Genomic DNA, 17,177 nt, shown 5'->3' with positions numbered 1-17,177 from the left:
GAAGACGCAAGGACTCAAGCGGGCCTTTGTCACTGTTGGAGAGTTTGGACTGAGCCCAAGGCAGATGGATCATCCTTTGTTCAGGTGAAGTGCTGAGCTCGGGTGCATGTCTTACTAGAATGGCAAGACTAGTCTCCAAAGTAATGGCACTTAGTCTTAAGAGGAGTGTCATTGACCTGTCTTTAATGGCAGAATTCTTGCATCATCTCAAGTACACACACACACACACACACACACACACACACACACACACACAGACACACACACACACTCTAAGAGAGAAACGGAGAGAGGGTGATCTCCTTTAATTCTTCATATTTAGTTTCAAGCTAGAAGAGAAATTTTTGTTGGGGAGAAAGCTTGCTGATAAATCATTAAACAGTTTGGGGATTTCAGCACTTTGAAAAATGAAAATGTTCAGAGGAAAATTTTTTCCTTGCGTTTCCTTGCATCCTTCCTTGTGTTTCAGATTTGTTTTTTTCCTCATCTGTAACTCAAAAGAGATTGCCCTTGTACAAGGTCAAACTTCTTATGCATTTAGTTTTCACGTCAGATTGTTAAGGAGAAATGGAAAAGCCTGGATTTTGTGGAGGTCCCACATTTTAGGGAAACACAGAATCCCATACACTTTTGAAACTAACATTGCTAGGGGAAAAATGAGTTATCATGACTTAGGCCATAAAACATTAGGTTGGGAAAAGAGATTTCCCTTGTGAACATAAAGTTCATTACTGACTGAAGATCCCCACATAAGTGGTTTAAAAGTTTCCCACTGTTGCTGAAATAGTAAGTCGTGCAAAGATGCACAGAAGACTGGATATTTGTTTTTCATCCTAAAATATGCTCTCTTTGCCACTTTTGACCTTAAATGGAGCTTCTACCCTCTCTGACTCTCTGTTTCTCTTGTGATCACTGTAGCAATGTGCTCGATGGCTCAGATGTAACTATCATCTTGCTTTAAGCATCTGGGCGTTCAAATAGTTATTGTATTGAGTATTCACACACTCCATACCCTTTCTTCCAGTGCCTCTATATCTTAAATACACATCTCTTAAAATATGGTTTTTAATCCAAAGACCTAGACAATGATGAGTAATGCATGGAGAGAGGTGATCACTTACCTAATTGTTCACTTTGGTTACTCCATTGCAAGACTATTTGGAAAATCTTTTACTTACCACCCAGTCTCTTACACCATGGAGTCAACTCTCATTGATTCTGGAGAGTTCTGTGAAGAAATGGGATATTGCAAAAGGGGAGGCTGAAAATAAGAGATGACCGAGTTTTGGCAGTCTTGGCAGTTTTGGTTGGCAGTCTTGACAAAATCATCTAGCCCAATCCTGCATCCAATACTTTCATCTGTCTACAACATACCTGGTTTTGCCTAAAAGCTGACATTTAAGCACAAAGAACTCTCTACCCTCCGAAGCATCATCAGGCAGTTTAGACTGCAGTGCAATGAAGGGATCATTTTTCTTAGATTCTATATAGTTAACATCGATCTGATCTCAGTTTCTTAAAGAGTAAGTTTAACCCCATTGAGCATCACAAGTCTACTTGCCGGTGAGATTATCGTCAGTCTGTCTCTGGGGAGCTAAGCAAGACATGAACAGAGTGGCTCAGGTTGTTCACTGATCTATCCCATCACCTACATTAGTCACTCAACAAACACCTGTGGAAAGCACCTCACGAGGTGCCTCTGCCAACTTCAGAGGGCTTCAGCTGTTTGGGGATGGCTGCTTGTGGTCCCTGTGCTTTTTTCTTCCTCTTGCCATAACTAACAAAGGGGCCTCCGACAGCTCTTCTGTGACCTGGTTTAGTGTCTCCTTCTCATCTGGTTGATTACCTTCTGCTGATTGCTTCTTCTCCTTTCTCCTTCTATTTTCACCATCCTCTTTCCCTTTTATTTTCCACTTCTCCTCTTCCTCTTTATTTTTCTTCTATAAGAAAGAACTTGATAGATAGGTAGATAGATAGATATAGGTAGGTAGATACATAGAGAGACAGATAGGGAGAGATGAATGATAGATCATTCAAGAATGGCCCCAATGGCCCTGTCTCTCAGTCATGAGGCTTTGGTGTCGGTGGTTGTGATACACTGAGGAGGTCAACTGAGCACCAGGTGGACCCATTGTTGCCACACCCTAGTCCACAAGTCCGTTGATCTCTTAGATTCTTAGGCCCATCCCAGGGAATTTTGGTTCAGAAATTCTCTGGTGGGGCTTGGGAGCTGCATTTCAAAAAAATTTTTTTCCTGGGGGATTCTGGTTCACAACTAGCATTGCACTGAACTAACCAAAGTGAGCAATAAAAAACATTTTATCAAATATAATACTGGCCCTTCACCTGGAGGAGTGCCCACTGCCAGGCTTCACATAGGCTGTGTTTAGGAAAGTAAGGTAGATACCTAATGATACAGTATGCTTTCGATCAGAGGCTGAAAATCCAACTTGGGACTTGACATTAGCTAAGATCTGGAGTCACCCATTTAATTGCCTATAGGGGCTAGGCAGCTCCCTTAGGTGAGAGGAGCTAGGTGGGCTGAGATGCAGCTGAAATAAAGACCCTTGGCCACATTCCAAGGGCCAGCCATCATTCAGCGATTCATGCCAGGCAGGAATGTGGACCCCATGTTGCGAAACCTTCTAAATTTTAAATAAGAAGAAATCCAAATGTTTATATGAAATTGCTCAGCTTTCTGATGTTGGCCATTAATGCAACTTAAAAAAAATAAACCTGACTTGTTTCTGGATTCAGCCTGCAGCCCAGTGATTTGCTACCTTTGGTGTAGGCTGCCTGTGTTGAATAAGTTTCTGAAAATTATGCTTCATTACTTTAATTGTAAACATTTATCAAGCATTATAACAGTTAGGATAACGTTCAGCTACTAGTAATATAAACCTAAAGTGACAGTGGCTTAAAAATGATGGAGATGTGTTTTTCTTTCACATAAGAAAGTCCAGGGGTAGATGACCCAGCAATACAATTGTGGTTACATGGTTATTCTATCTTTCTGCACTTTTTATATTTCTGCTCACTACCCTTAATACATGGCTTATGTCTTCAAGGTTGACTCATGATCACAAGATGGCTGCTGGTGCTTCAACCATCGCATTCAAATTCTGAACAGAAAGACAAAAGAAAGGGGAAAGGGGAGAAGGGTGCTTGCCTCCCAGGTGAGTGATGCCCCTTTTAAAAATTTTTCCTGGGGCTTCCCTGGTGGCGCAGTGGTTGAGAGTCCACCTGCCGATACAGGGGACTCGGGTTCGTGCCCTGGTGCGGGAAGATCCCACATGCTGCGAAGCGGCTGGGCGCGTGAGCCATGGCCGCTGAGCCTGCGCGTCCGGAGACTGTGCTCTGCGGCTGGAGAGGCTACAACGGTGAGAGGCCCGCGTACCGCAAAAAAAAAAAAAAAAAAAAACAATTTGTCCTGGAAGTCCTATCTAAAAATATCTACTTGTACATTGACCACTTTTACGTGGAAGGAAGAATGGGACACATTTTTTTTTAACTAAGCCTAATGACATATTCAACACAAGTCTATTATTGAGGAAGAAAAAGAGAACTAATATTGAGTAGGCAATCAGCACTCTCTCCCACAAGTGTCTGTTAGGATCCAGAAGACCAAAACTTAAAGGTGAATATTCAAGAGTCCTTATCCTCAAGAAAGGATAAGCCCAGTGTAAGAGAAATCATGCCGTGTTATAGTTAGTTGTGTACATGCATCTAAGTAGCATACTGATGATATAAAGAGAGTGCTATAGGAACACAAAGGAGGGAACAATGAACTTGCTTGAAGGTGATATCCACCAAGTGTAACTCTTAAGCAATGACATTGTAGCTGGGGAGAAATCACCCCAGAAACTTACTTGCTTATGGATCTTATTTCTTGATGCTCCCTAGAAAGATGTACTGGAGGGCTTTGAAGACACAGTAGAACTTGGCCTAGTGGAGAAGAAATGAAATGATTTTCAAAGCAGAGAGAATGACTAAAGAAAGTGTAAACATCTCATGTTCATGGACATAAGAGCCTAGGTAAGGTAGAATGGGGACCAAGTCTATGTCAGTTGCTGAGCATGTCACAAATTGAAGAGTATGAGCATTTTAAAAGGCAATCTTTATGCAGAAAGAAGCATAAATATTTTTGGATGTCCAGATTATGATTTTGAACTTTTCCACTTAAGCAACTATGTCTGAGTCATTTCTGTGTCACTAGTACTTGGCAAAGAATAAAATCTTAACAAATGTTTGATGAAAGTTTGATGTCTTATCTACTTGGGGGTAAAGATGGTCTTTTCTGTTTGTAATGAATGAGGCAGCATGAATTCGAGAAGATGCTAGTAGTTATTTTGGGTCCAGGAGGGGCATTTTAGAAGAAGCCAAAATCCAGAGGAAGGCAGACCAAAGTTGAAGATAAAGCAATTCCTGGTTACATTACTGAGTGATGGAACTGAGATTATCTTAAAGTCAGGAGATACTTGTAGGCAATAAATTCCCTTGATCACTTTCTTCTTTCAATTTTATTATTGCGTATATCAAACCTTCAGAAAAGGATAGAAAATTATATAACAAATGTCAGAAGATCTACAATCCAGCATCTTAAAACTGACGTATTTTCTTCTGAATTTTTTTTTTTTTTTTTTTTTTTTTTTGCGGTACGAGGACCTCTCTCTGCTGTGGCCTCTCCCGTTGCACAGCACAGGCTCCGGACGCGCAGGCTCAGCGGCCATGGCTCACGGGCCCAGCCGCTCCGCGGCATGTGGGATCTTCCCAGACCGGGGCACGAACCCGAGTCCCCTGTATCGGCAGGCGGACTCTCAACCAGTGCGCCACCAGGGAAGCCCTCTTCTGCATTTTTTAAAGAAACCAAATGTTAAAGATGCTGTTGAAGGTCTATAGCACCATGTGACCCAAAGTCCTTAACTGCCATCCAGATGTGGTGTTTAATATTATTCCCATATTGTTGGTTGTTGGTTGTAAGGCCAAGCTGCTGTAACAAAAAGACACAAAGCTTCAGTGGTTTCAAGAATATATACTGTCATTTCTTTATCACTTAGCCCCAATGTAAGCATTCCACGTGGGAGGGGCAGTTCTGTTCCACAAGGTCTATCAGGGAACATAGCTCCTTCCTTCCTATTACTCCATCATTACCTGTCATCACCTGTAAGGCTGAAGCTAGGTCACTGCCACTTCCAAGTTCCAGCCATTGGGAAGGGGCAGAGAGTTTGGAAGGGGCACACCCATGTCTTAAGATGCAGACCCATATGTACTACACATCCCTTCCTCGTGTTTCACTGCAGAGAACTTAGTCACATGAACATACAGCGTATCGCACAATGTGAAGAAATATGAGTTAACTGGGCTACCGAATGCCTGGCTGGGACTCTATGACAATGGAGGAAGAGAAGCCTACTATAGGCCATGCTTTGATACTTTTACCACCTGCACTTGCATATCTAAACACTCTAAGGGCAAATGACAAACTAGCATAAGCCACCCAAACCTGGACATGCCAAAGAAGTAACAGTGAGGGCAGGCAAGTTTCTCCTCAGTCTGAGGTGGGAAACTTCTAAAATGCCATTAATATAGATGATGTTTGCTGTTGGTGTTTGATGGGCACCAATCATCAGGTTACAGAGGCTTCTTTCCAGTCTTTCTTTGCTAAATGCTTTTAATTTTTTAATCATGAATGAGGAAGAATTTATACTTTATGCTTTTGGGGCATCTACTGAGATGATTATATAATTTTCCTCCTTTAATCTGTTAATGGTATGTATTGCATTGAGAGATTTTCTAGTATTGACCAGCCTTATAATTCCTGGGATTAACCTAACTTTGTCATTGTATATTTTTAATAACTATTAAATTCAATTTGCTGTATTTTATCTGGGATTTTTGCATTCATGATTATAAGTGAGATTGGCCTATAATTATTTTTCCTTGTACTGTTCTGTCTAGTTTCCATATCAAAGTTCTATTAGCCTGATAAAACTATGTGGGTGGCTGACCTTTTTAGGTATAGACTCTGAAAAGATCTGTATAAGATGGGGAATGTTTGCTTCTTGAAATTTCCAAAATCTTGTCTGGGCCTGTTGCTTTTGAAGGGAAGTATTTTGATTCCTGATTCAACTTGTTGAGTTAAATAAAGTTGTTTATTTTAAATGTTCTTTAAAAAAAAATCGCATTTAAGGCTATAAATTTGCCTCTAGGTATGATTTTTGCTGTATTCCACAAGTCTTGATCTACATGACTTGTATTGTCATTCACAATTCTCACTGTAATTTTCCTCTTTCACCCATGTGGTAGACTAAGTGATGGCCCCCAAAAGACATTCATATCATAATCCCTGGAACCTGTGAATGATATATGATCAAAAAAAAGAATGCAGATGTGACTAAGTTAAGGATCTTGAGATGGAGACATTATCCTGGACATCCAGGTGGCCCCTAAATACCATCACATGTATCCTTACAAGATAGAGGCAGAGAGAGATTCCCCAAGGTCAGAAGAGGAGGAGGCAATGTGACCACAAAGTAGAATGATGTAACCAAAAGCCTTGGAACGTCCAGAGCCACCGGAAACTGGAAGATTCAAGGAACAAGTTCTCCCCTGGAGCTTCCAGAGGGAACACAGCCCTAACAATACTTTGATTTCAGCCCAGTGATACTAATTTCAAGATTCCGGTCTCCAGAACTGTGAGAAAATATATTTCTATTGGGTTATGCCCCCGGGTTTGTGGTAATTGGTTACAGCAGTCATAAGAAGCTAATATACCCATGAATTATTTGGCAGTATATTTCTAAGTTTCCCAATATATATGTGTCTGTTTTTATTCTCTTTTTTTTGTTAATTTCTACTTTAATTGTATTGAATTGGAACACCATTATTCATATGATATTGCTGTTTGAAATTTGCGGACAATTCCTTTGCGGCCTATACATAGTAAATTTTTATAAATACCTTATGTGTAATTGAAAATAACATATATTCTTTTTATTGTCCTATCCATACTTTCTATATTCCTGTCAACTTGAAGTCTGTTCAACCAATCATCATATTTTATATACATTAAAATATCCCAGTGGGTTTTGGGGGATTAGTCAAATTTTCCTTATATCAGTTTTTGCTTTTTGTATTTTGAGGCTATATTGTTAGAGTCATACAATTTTATGACTTCTATACTTTCTCTCCCTAACCCTCTGAGGCCCTAGTTCCATGCCCTGTTTCCATATCATGGGTTTAGTTACCAAGTGAGGATGGATTGACTCATATCCTGGTCAAGAGGCTAAACTTTTACCGTTTCTTTTTCCTCTAGTCTTATAGATTGGTAGCCTTGAGTCCCACCCAGGTCCTAGTGTCAAGCATTGATCCGATTGATCTGGCCTATACTTCCTTTCCTTTTCTTTCTTTTCTTTTTTTTCCCCATGTAGTAATGCTGCCCAGGCCAAACTCCCAGCAAATACTGCCTTCTTCTGGGCCTGAAGCACCTTGTACTATTTTTCCACTTGTGGTCTTTAGATATATTTATGTGGCTTTTGAGCCTCAACTATACCTTTTCCTTATCCATTATTGTGCTATATGTTTGGAGGAGTGCCCAGAACCTTCTTGCCTGGAAGTACGCTTGTATTGTTTAAACTACATTGAGTAAGGTGTTCTATTATTTGCCACTAAATGACATAGTATTATTCTCTCCATTTTACAGATTAGAAAACTGAGGCATAGAAGCTCAATGACTATCCCAAGGCTACACAGCTCACAAGCAAATGATCCAGAAATTCATTTTTAAGTCAACTGGCTGAAAAGTCTAGGTTCTTTTCCGTTTACCATGCTGCTTCCAAAAGACCATTTCAGGAGTCTTAAAAAGAACAGGGTTTTTTCCACACTTGGGCCAACACAATTTTGTCCCACCCTCCACCAGCCCATTACGCCTCCTCCCTTCTCTACGCTCATGATTCCAGCTTGTTTCATTGATGGCAACACCAAAACCAGATTGAACTGATGTTGCCATCTCAGGGTTTCCTGTTAACTCTCACTTTACTGGCTCTGTTTGGATCCTGTGCTTCCTGGGTGCTGTTGTGGAGAGGACACAGGCTCCCTGTGATTCACAGCTCCTTCATGCCAACCAACCATCCATAAAATGGACTCCAGCAAGCAGAGTGGGTCTCTTGAAAATCAGCTCCTCCACAATGTCTGGATCTTTTCCTGTAAAGGTGACTATATAGCCTCCATCATCAGAGAAAATTAATACTCTCGCCTGCCGTGTTCTCCTTCATTACTTTCCTCTCAGCCTCAACATTCAGCAGATTACAGTCATTTCAAAGGAACACATTTCCATTTTCCAATCCTTTTGTGTAATGTAACTGTCCCAAAATTTGCACCAGGCAATGATCTTGCTTTTGCTGCTTCTTTTCTCTTTTTCCCTCCCATTGAGCTAGATAAGAAACTGCTGTGTATTCTTTTTTCCCTTCTCTTTTGGTAAGATGATATTTACCACATTGGCTGAATGAGCAAAAATGGAAGTAGTCCATACCCTAAGAAATCTTCCAGTTTTCACAGCTTACTGTCAGCAGATATGAATACAAATAAAGTTAAAATTAAATCAGCTCCAGGAATGTGCTTTCCAGTATGTATAAACAGTTCTTTTAAGAATGAACTCTCTCCTGACTTAAAATTTTAAAAGGCATGGTAATGTATTTTGTCAGACTAGATGATTGACAGTGATCCCCAAATACAGAACTGAGGGAGTGTGTGGTGATACCAGGAAGCATAAGTAGCATTAAAGCAAGTTCGTTAATGAAATAACGTATCAGAGCAATTTAACACTGAAATTGGTTTCTCAAAGAGCCTTCCATGAAGCACTTGTTTCCTGGGATGTCTTCCCACTAACGGGTCCAGGAACATAACAGACACCTCTCAAGCACAGCTTCAGATTCTCTCAGCCTCAGCTGATCGCAAGCCAGTGACTATGGTGTGATCGCTTCTGTGCAGGCTCTGACCCACTTCCTGCAGGTGCCGATGCTGCAATTACACAAAAACAGGGGATGTGGTGAGGACCTGCTAGGCACTTAGACGTGCAGAGCCTGCGTGGGTGGTGAAGGGGCACTTTGACTAACGGTGGTGGAAGCCAGTGGATTACTGCTGCCCCCTCTCTTCCCCAGTAGAAAGACCCCAGATACATTTCCTCCAGCAATTTGAGCTGTCTCGTGAGGTCAGGCCACTAACAGCCTCAGAGGTGGCCAGATCTAGGACCCACCTGGCACTGCTCTCCATCTGTCTGTGTTGTGCCCTGCCCTTCACTCTGCCTCCCTGGAAAATAATCCCCAGTGGAAAGCTTGCACTTAAGCCTTGTCTTAATCCTTGTTTTCTGGAAAACCCAGACAAAACATACTCACCTGGGAAATACCATGCATCATTATCCCAGTTCTGAAAAGCCATAATGTCCATCAGCTTCTTAAAGGTTCTGAGAAATTCCAATTGTAAAGAAACAAACAAGCAAAACCAAAAAAAAAGCTGCTACCGCTTAACTTTGCTATACAAAATTATCAAAATCATCTCACCATGAAACTCATTTTAGAAAATAACTCTTCAAAACTAGGTGTAAGAAACTTACCCTGGGAAACACAAATATAGAATTTATAGTACTTACGCTGGGGATTTAGGGCTATTTCTGAGAGTCTATTTACATGAATACTATAGCAGGTTGAATGGTGGCCCCCAAAAAGATATTCCCATGTCTTAACCCAGGAACCTGTGAATGTGACCATATTTGGAAAAAGGATCTTTGCTGATGTAATTCAGTTAAAGATCTTGAGATGAGAAAATCATCTTGGGTGAGATGAGTTGGCCTTAAATCCAATGACAGACGTTCCTGTAAGGGAAAGAAAAGGAGAAGGCAGAGTCATCAAGGAGAAGGCCATGTGACCATGGAGGCAGACTGGATTTATGCAACCACAAGCCAGCGAACTCCTGGAACCATCAGAAGTGGAAGAAGCAAGAAAATATTCCTTTTCAGAGCCTTTGGAGGGAGTGCAACTCTACTGACACCTTGATTTTGGACTTCTGGCCTTTCCAATTGTGAGAGAATAAACTGTTGTCTTAAGCCACCCAGTTTGTGGTAATTTGTTAGGACAGTGGCAGGAAAGTAATGCAGGTACCATTGTGCTTCATGGAAAAGACACATGGAAGGGAACTGCCTTGTTACCTAGACTTCTGAATTTGGAACTGGCTAAGTGCTCTCCATAGGGGCTCACTTTTATATAGAGGGATTCTGAAGACCATGTTCTTCCTGAGGGCAGAAGAAAGGGGAGGGGCAGCTAAGAGGACCCCAGCACCTGGGAGACTGAGCTCTGTCTGTCCAGCACCTGTGCAGTGCACACATGGGTTCAAAGTCCTGGCTCTTGGTTTTCCTCATTTGTGAAAGGCATTGAGTGGTTGCTAGATTCCCTTCCAGCTCCAAAGTTCTGGGATTGCCCACAGGAATCCTTCAACAACAAGGTCTTCCAATGCCTTTTAAAAAAGGTTGTCAACATATGAAGCAAAGGAAAGAGGGAAAACAAGGGAAGGACCAAGCATGTGCTCAAATTATCAGGAACAAGCTTCATACATAAGCATTGATTCAAACTTAGGCTCTTCTAAGTAGAAATGCCCAGGCAAGGCCTTTTCTTTTTCACTTTGATTGACTTAAACTTGAGAGGATTATGAGGACTGCAGTTGCTTTTAAAAATTAAGGTAACAGTGGTTGCCATGGCTCACGGGTGAGATCCTCCCAGACCGGGGTATGAACCCACGTCCCCTGCATCGGCAGGCGGACTCTCAACCACTGCACCACCAGGGGAGTCCTCTATCCTCAGTATATTTAAAACTCACCCATTAATTGCCTTTTAAAGTTTCACTTTCTGGGCCTGTTTCAGAAAGAACATGGGCAGCAGCCTCTACTGTAAACCCCTTTGTAAATGTAGATGTTTCTGAAGCTTCTGCGAAGCTGGGACTCCTATCCTCTCCTTGGTCTTTTCTGGCTGGGTCTCTGAAGTACTGTGAGCTTTTGGGCATGTGGGGCAGCTCAGACTCTGTCATACAGAGGCTCACATCACCATCAACCTTCTTTTGAAAGTCTCCCTGTTTCTTCTTAGTGTTGCTTTTCAAACCTGTGACCTATGACTATTTCAAGAAAGTCAAGGTGAATTCCTCTCCATAAGTTGAATTGTATTTTAAAAATTTCACTAGATTCATTCACTATTTAAAAGTTCCATGACAAAAGGAATATATATACATATATATGTGTGTGTATATATATATGAATCACTGTGCTGTACACCTGAAAGTAACACAATTAAGTCAACTATACTTCATTTTTTTAAAAAAAAGTTTCAAAACAAATAAGCAAATAAAAGTTCCATGACAAAGCAACAGGTAGTTATCTGCTGTTGAAAAGTGGTCCCTCTCTCAGGGGCCCTTCCCCTGTCTTTAGAGTGAGTTGCACAGAGCAGGGTGCACCTGCACGTCCCACCAGTCTTTTCTATTTCGAGGCTTCGTGATGCCTGCATTCCTGCCTCGGTCAACCTGTCAGGGGGCGCTCTATAGAGTTCTGCAGGACCACCTCCAGGAAACAGCAAGAGATTCTTGACAATGTGCCAAATGGAAAACACAGAGACAGCTTTGGATTCCTTCCAGGGCCCAGAAAAGAAGCACTACAGATACAGTCATTCCTTCACAGGGACTTGAGAAAATACAAAAATAAGTTACTAATGTCTCTCAAATCTTTCCACAGGGTCAGAAGTAAACAGCCTTAGAAAAGAGCATATATTTCATGTGGACGTTTTCACAGGACATTTGTAGGATGTTAGAGTCATGGCCTTGGTCGAGTGAAGAAAGGCCTGGACAAGAACCCAGGGGCCTGAACTGCAGTCCTGATGGGGTCACACTGTAAGTGACTCCTGGTTGCTGGGAGCCTTAATTCCTCCTCTACAGAAGGGAGGGGACACCTGCTTCTCCCAGTTCCTGTGAGGACAAAATGAGATGAGCTGAAATACATCGTTTGTAAAGATGCTATCGATCATGCATATGTAAAATGTCATTAAGAAAGGTCTCGGGGGCATTTTTCTGAAAGGGACATCTGACCATTCTTGGATGGTTACATAATTCTCTACCAAGCAGGTAACTGTCGATGTCCAAATTTTTTTTTCCTTTTTTTTGCGGTACGCGGGCCTCTCACTGTTGTGGCCTCTCCCGTTGAGGCGCACAGCCTCCGGACACGCAGGCTCAGTGGCCGTGGCTCACGGGCCCAGCCACTCTGAGGCATGTGGGATCTTCCCAGACCGGGGCACGAACCCATGTCCCCTGCATTGGCAGGCGGACTCTCAACCACTGTGCCACCAGGGAAGCCCTTTTTTTCCTTTTTTGAAAAAACAAGTTAATTGTGAGAGTCCTCACCGTGACAAGCCCACGTGCTGCAGCCCCAACGTAGCAGTCACTGTGCAGTGCCTGCATACCATCACTGGGATAATGGGCAGTTAAGGGACCAGTGGTGATCTCATGGGGTTATGTCCCCAAATTAGGGTACTCAACTTGGGTGATAGAACAAAAATGTATAACTTCAGAATACTCCCAGCCATGGGAATGTTAAAAGCCTACAGATTCCATCACTTTCCCCCTCACCCCTTATGTCTTGGAAGAATATGTCCTTGAATGAAACAAGGAAGCTGGACAAATTTTCCCATAGAAATATGCATAATTATGGGGCTCTGTTTCTGTTCAAGAACTTGGCATTAAATGGACCATTGATATACGGCAGAAACAAAGACACCGCAACTCCACATCACTATACTTATTTAAACTAGGAACATTATGTTCCAAGTGGTGGAATGTTAGAACTAGAAGGGATCTCTTTTTCTGGAAATAAAAATCCAAACATTTTATTATTTATAAATGGTATTGCCTGTATAGGAAACCCAAAAGTAACTACATCTTACATTTAACAAGTACCTATAGCAAGTTTAGTGGACAATACATCTATTTAGACAATCAATTTATGTTTGATTTTTCATACAAGCCTCCAACTGTTAGAAATACTTGGTGGACTCCATCTCTGCCAGGCTCATCCGCTGAGGAGACCAAGCTTTCCCACGTCTCAAAGAGTTTGGTGTTCATAGTTAGAGCTGCCGGTTTGAGGCACTGCTTTGCACATCTTTTGCAAAGGATAGACTCTGATAGACTCCATTTAAATCCTGGCTTCTCCATTTGCTACTTATGTGAATCTTGGTTTTCTCACCTGTAAGATGGGGGTAATGATGGTGGTTATGGCAACTCGCAATATGGCTACTTGGTTCAGATAACACACATGAAGGAGATCTATAACTAGAACCTCCTTATAGTTGAACCATCGCTATTCACTGGGTCAGTGACAGCACAGACTGAAGCCATGTTACCTGGTTCTTCCACTTATAACTGCATGACCTTGAACCTCTCCAGGACTCAGCTTCTTCATCTGTCAAGTAGGGATGATAACACAGGGTTGTAGTGAAGACGAAATGAGTTACTATATGCAAAACTTTTAAAATAGGGCCTGGCACGTGGCAAGTGTTACTCTTACTGTATTTTCATGTGTGCCCAGAAAAAAGCTGTCTTAAAAAAGAAGCAATCTTAAAGATGACCCAGGCCATCTCCCTCTCATTTCAGGAAAGGCAACTCAGGCCTGAAGTACCTGAAGTGTTTCCTTTGGTCACAAAGCTGGGTCACCCAGGGCCCCTGGGCTTCCAATTCTATATTTTTCCCATATACTGTGAATATAGGCCTCTATGAAGACTCTGTTATCCTCACTGGCTAGACACAAGAGTCACGAATCCCATGAAACTGTAATTTTTATAGATGAGAAAAATATAACTCAGAGTTTAAGAAGCATGCTTAAAGTTGCATGGGTCTGAACCATCTGAAATCAATTGAGATTCACCACAGTCACTGGAGTAACCACTAACTAGTTATGCAACCTGAAGCTGGCCACTTGGTCCACTCCCTTAAGACTCAAAAGTGTGCTCTTGTGGATCAGAATCACGCAGGAGCTTGGTAGAAATGCAGACTCTCAGGCCCCACCCCAGACCTTAACTGAATCAGAAACTACATTTGAAAGCTCCTTCTAGAAGCATTCCTCTTTTTTGCTCATCGATAAAGGAGGCCAGGAAACAAATGCGATGTTCTAGACCCTCCCTTCCAGCTCTAAACGTTCTTTTCTCTTTGCCTCTCTACCCCCTACAACCTCCCAATTTTAAAGAAATATTTGAAAGAGGAAAGAGGTTACAAAGACAGCCTGAAGGTCAAGGTGAAGGGAAAGTGGACAAGGACATATTTCTTTTCATCACGGATGCTAGTTTCTGGGTATTAGGAAGTCTCTTTGCAGGTCTGTGTGTGATGTTTGGATCAAATGATTGATGGGGGCAAAGCCCTCCAACAAGAGTCCGGGGGACCTGAGTGCTGTTCTCAGCTCTGTCCCCAGAAGATAGGAAAGCTTTAGTAACTGACCCAGTGCCCTCCTTTCTAAAATGAAAGAACTGGTTTTCTAAATATTTTTAATTTACATTATCAGTCTGTGAAATCAGTTTTTTTTTAAATTTCCCAATTATCTAGCTTACCTGTGATGTATATTGGTGTGAGTTTCTAGCAGATTCTTCAGCTCTAACCCAGGACTCTGGCTGCCGAGGATGGCAGGGTGCTCTGGTTAAAGTCTTGCAATCACTACCAGGATTCCCACAGGCACGGAGACCTGAGCGATCTTTCTGTTTAGTTTATTTCCATCATTTTATGTTGAATAATTGATCAGGCCCATTCACTTTGGGCCTGAACCTACTTAAAAGGGCCACCTGTTCCGTCAGTCTGCTTGTTCCAGGGGAGCACATGCCGGAGCCATCCACTCACTGATCCCCTCCCCGCCCCCCCGCCGCCACTGCAAAAGTGTGTGCACAGGCACCAGCCCAAAGGCAACCGAAAGAGTGAAACCAAGTAAATTCATCTTTAAGAGGCTCTGTCTACTTTCCTCTGGATTTATCCCCAGTTCTCTGGGCTCCAGCCAAGGTTCATGGCTACAGAATATAAAACCCCGATTCTCAGTCTTTAGGCTCAACCTTTGAACACAGAGTGCCGTGGAGCTCTTTGTAAGCATCAGGCTGCATAAAAGTTTTGTGTTCTCATAAACATAGAAGTTTTAGGAGTTTAAAGTTGACTTTGAAAGTGGCACAGAGCTACACAGAGCTTTTGTTTGCCAAACACTTGCAAATCATTTTCCTTTCACAAAAGCCTTTAAAATGTCAGCAGTCTAAGCATCTCTGCCCACATGACTGTTCCTTCCATGGAACCTGGGCAGTAATTCACTACCCAGGATCAACCGGCCCCTGGACCCCAGGAAGGCTGTGAATGTTTACCGCCTTCCAGGCAAAAATTTTCTGGAAGCATCTGGGAGAAGTGCAGGCCCTTTCACTACCTCTATGGCACTGAACCATTTCTGTGAAGGTATTTTTATTTTAAATAAGTGAGCTCAACAAGCAAAAATTAGTGAGGGTGAGTGAAGTGTGTCAAAATGAAGCAGACTGAGTGAAGAAAGAACAGCCTTTGGATAATAAGATTCTGGTTTTCCTTTTTTTCCTCCCTCTTTTCTTGAGGGGCGAGACCATGGAAAACAGGCATCAGCCTCTCTTTCAGAGCCAGTTCCCTGTGCTCAGCCCATAGATACATGGGCTCAGAACAGACCCAGGAAGGCGGGTGATGGTGTGGACTTTGTTTCCCTTCAGTTACCACATGAAGGAAATAATTCGTCATCTTGCTGCTCCCTCTCTAATCAAGACTCCGGGAAGACTATCATGAATTATCAAGAGAGAAGTAGAGTTTATTTTTATTCCTAAATGGACCAAAGAGGCATGCGGTCAAGTTCAGAGGAGATTAAGGCAGAATGGTGGGTGAGAGGCACATCCAAGTTTTCCCACACACATTGCTCCCTATTTGACTAACACAGTATTCTCAAAAGCAGACGAAGAAAACAGCACATGATTTTTCCTCCAGAAAGGGAAATCTAACTTACATCACTATAGTACAATTAAATTATACTATTTATAATTAAAGAGTATTCCAAGCACATACTATATTCAACTGAAAAATTGATTCCTGCCTCTAGCCTCTCTTCTCTGCCTTAACAACTAGGCACTAAACAGGGTGTAAGAAGAATTACCAAGTCACTGCTTGATCATTCGTCACTCTGAGGTTGCTTTCCCAGCTCTTACTGCATCTGATTCTACTGATGAGAAAACTGATCAAGAATGAAAAGCTTTTCTGGAGATTTGTGCTACAGCGTTGATCAATGAAAAGAATGTGGTGGCTGTAGATTTTATTTTACTTTTACATTGAATGAGTTAAAAGAAAATAGAAAAAGCAGAAATTTTTTTCAGTCTAGGAAATTTCCCAAATAAGGCTGATGGACTTAAAGGTCTTCCATAAATAGATGGAAATGAATTTAAAATCTAGCTTTTAGCTGTGTTTCCTGCTTTTAAACGGTTCATGCTCTCCTCTTCCCTGCAGTTTTCACATACAGGGGAAACTTTTGTAAAAAGCTCAAATCCCAAAGGACTCCAAACAGCCAAAAGATGTCACAGAAGCAGTTTCACTTCTGGAAATCTAAATAAACTCATTTATTTTAAAGCCAGGGAAATGACAATAACATAAAACAACTGGCTTGCTGTCCATACTACATGAGTAAGTATAGATGCTCCTGTACACATACACATATACACGCAGACATGAACATATCTCATTGAGCCAAAGTCAACCACTCCAAAACAAAATATAAGGGCTTACTCAATGACTTGAAAGATCATTAGTTTTACTTGGGATTGGGAGAAAAAGAAAAAAATACAATCAGATCTTAAATGCCAAAGCCAATAAAAAGAAGAGATGCTGTGATCAAGAATTTTTTTAATCTTCCTCCACGCAGGGGTTTAGAAAATCTCCAGTGTCTGTCTCCCATAGTATGACAAAATGAGAATTCTTCATAGGTAAGTCTTCCTAGCATTCCTCAATTTCACATGGATTTTGTTTTCTTTTATTGAAGTATTAAATACATTAAAATACACAGATCTTAAGTGTACAACTGAAAGAATTTTCTTCCAAATATCACCCACATCAAGATAGAAAACATTTCTGTC

At 41.7% G+C, this 17,177-nt stretch overlaps 1 long non-coding RNA gene across 1 annotated transcript; it reads left to right on the top strand.

Moving 5' to 3' along the window:
- The first annotated feature begins 59 nt into the window (after positions 1–59).
- LOC141278862 (uncharacterized) lies at positions 60–3,952 on the top strand. Its single transcript, XR_012332256.1, has 3 exons — positions 60–84; positions 3,069–3,176; positions 3,904–3,952. It is a non-coding gene; the product is annotated as an uncharacterized lncRNA (long non-coding RNA).
- The last annotated feature ends 13,225 nt before the right edge of the window (positions 3,953–17,177 follow it).

Source organism: Tursiops truncatus, chromosome 6 (assembly GCF_011762595.2).
Source record: "Tursiops truncatus isolate mTurTru1 chromosome 6, mTurTru1.mat.Y, whole genome shotgun sequence".
In the NCBI taxonomy this organism is placed as follows: Eukaryota; Metazoa; Chordata; class Mammalia; order Artiodactyla; family Delphinidae; genus Tursiops; species Tursiops truncatus.
This window is presented reverse-complemented; position numbering and strand designations above follow the sequence as displayed.